Source organism: Salvelinus sp. IW2-2015, linkage group LG19 (assembly GCF_002910315.2).
Source record: "Salvelinus sp. IW2-2015 linkage group LG19, ASM291031v2, whole genome shotgun sequence".
In the NCBI taxonomy this organism is placed as follows: domain Eukaryota; kingdom Metazoa; phylum Chordata; class Actinopteri; order Salmoniformes; family Salmonidae; genus Salvelinus; species Salvelinus sp. IW2-2015.
In genome coordinates this window covers 9,994,260-9,996,779 of record NC_036859.1, presented here as the reverse complement: position 1 = coordinate 9,996,779, position 2,520 = coordinate 9,994,260, and positions in this window count along the sequence as shown.

Here is a 2,520-nt window from a genome sequence, read left to right as displayed (position 1 = left end):
GCCTTCAGAAAGTATTATTACCCTTTAATTTATTCCACATTTTATTGTGTTACAGCCTGAATTCAAAATTTATTAAATCGATTTTTTTTCTCACCCATCTACACACATTACCCCAAAAAGTGAAAACATGTATTCTTTTATTTTAGCACATTTTTTGAAATTGTTGCATTTATATTTTTGTTCAGTGTATATATATCCGTCTCGCTCTCAGATAAATAAGTAGTACTGATAGGTTTTACACGGTCAAATGTAACGAATCCCTACATTTTGTATAAAGTAATGTACAAATGATACGTGACTTCGCGCTCTCCCAGAAGTTTGGTTGGTGCGTAAAACCCGTAAATTCAGATAAGCAAAAAGGTATGATGCGTCCGTACTTAAAAAGATGTGGCATAAAGCTTAATTCATTTTTCCATTTTATTTAACTCAGGAAGAGATTGACATCGATCTGGAGGCCGAGATGCTGGTTAAAGATTAGGGTTAAATGGAGGGCGATTGAATAATGCACATGACTTAAGTTTTTACTGCTTTTTCACAATTCAGTATTATTTACTGCTTTATCATTGAACTCACTTTTCTTGAGAGTCAAGTGTAATTTCTGGTAGTTGTTTTAATAGGGATATTTTGTTCCAAAATCCATTTACATTGACCAATCGTGCTCTATATTAGTTGCTGACCAAAATAAAAAGTTATTAAAATTAATTCAAGTCTTGATGTTCTATTGGTTACATTTAAACGGCGTAGGTCTCACACATTATATCAAGTCAAGATATCAACGCAATAAAATTGTATCTGATTGAATTGTAAATTCATTTAGAGACAACAGTTCACTGGCTGAAGAAGATAAGCAACCCTGGGAGACTGCCTGGTTGACGCGACTCTCGTGGTACAGAGCGAAGGAGAGCCATGACACAATGGTCTGGTCAAGAGTCAGTTTGTTGGTGCAATATTTTCAGAAATTCTGACATAGATAAAGATGTAGTATATTTAATTCAACTGCTAATAATACTAAGTAAATTTCATATTCACAAATGCAAATGGTCTAATTCAAAACCTAACTTTTATAAATTAGTTTAAACAATATGGTACTACTTTAACTAAAATGAAAAACAAAAAAGCAATTAAAACTTGTTGTATTATTAATGATTATGATTTGTTTGTTTAGGATTCCTGACAATGTAAATAGTTTGTTTGTATGCTTGTTTGCGTCTGACTATTCCTCTTTTGTTAGTTGATATTTGTTAATAAAAAATAAAAATGTTGGTGCAATATTCGCGTAAACATTTACTCAACTTTGATTGGTTATCTCAAACGTTTATTTTTTTCAGGGGGGTTGTGAACTCTCGTTGTTTGGATTTGAAAAAACAACAGTTGTATTGAAAGCGGGAGGAGCTCAGAGGCTGTGTGTGCTTGTCCGTGTGGGTGTTTGAGTGAGAAAGACACAGAGGAGAACCAATCAGTAAAAAAAAGAAGCAAAGCCCCGTTCATTATCAACTCTTTGTGCCTACAACATCAAATCAGGAAGACTTCGAGTTTGGTGTCTGCCAGACTAAGGGAGACTGCTTGGCTCCAAATTACTGCACATAATTTTCTGCCACTAGAGGCTGCTGTTGCCTAGACGTGGGCAATGCATTTCAGTAGCATGAGTTTACATCAATCACAGTGGATATCACAGAAGGACCATGTAGCTGCTGAAATGCTGTGTTTTTCTCCTCTACAACTTACACCAATGAGGACACATTAGGCTAAACAGTTGTTTGAAATACACAATACTTACAAAAGCAATATTGTGTGAGTTTTAAAAGGACCCCCCCCCAAAAAATAACATTCTCCTTTCCCTTTATTTCTCTCAGATACAGTAACACAGAGACAAATGAAGCGTAACAGGCCATGGGTTAAGCAAACGGCCTTCATTTTCTACAGTCAACCAGATATGCTTGGCATCCCAGTCAACACTCCTCCTGTCGTCCTGTCCCCTTACAGTACACATTCCCCATCTCTACATTCCGTTCCCCCTCATATTCCTCTCCACAAGAGCCGGAGGTGACTAAATAGGAATTAGCACTGCTTGCCACTGAATACGTAGGGAGAGGGGAGTTAGTATGAGATCATGTAGCAGACTTTTATTTATAACTCACCTCTCCCCTTTCAATTTGTAAACTTATCTCACAGGCAACACACACACACACACACACAGACACTTGCAAGTCGACAAATTCACAGAGCACAGACAAATAAAAATGCTTTTACCATAGTAAAACTATCTGTTGGTTATCACTGAGTCAAGACTAATAGCCCCCAGGGCAGGCTAACTGACCTATGTACTTTATGTCTAGTGACACCAAACCGTCACCCTTACCTCACCCCTGTCCCTGTGTATCCTAGTGCCACATTGTAGTGCCGGGCCAGTGCCAAGAGAAGCAAACTGGACACCAGCACCCCTGCCAACATGACCCTCATCGTCCTACATCTATTATTTTTAGCCAGGATCGGAGCCCATCTTAACTAAATATGGGAAAA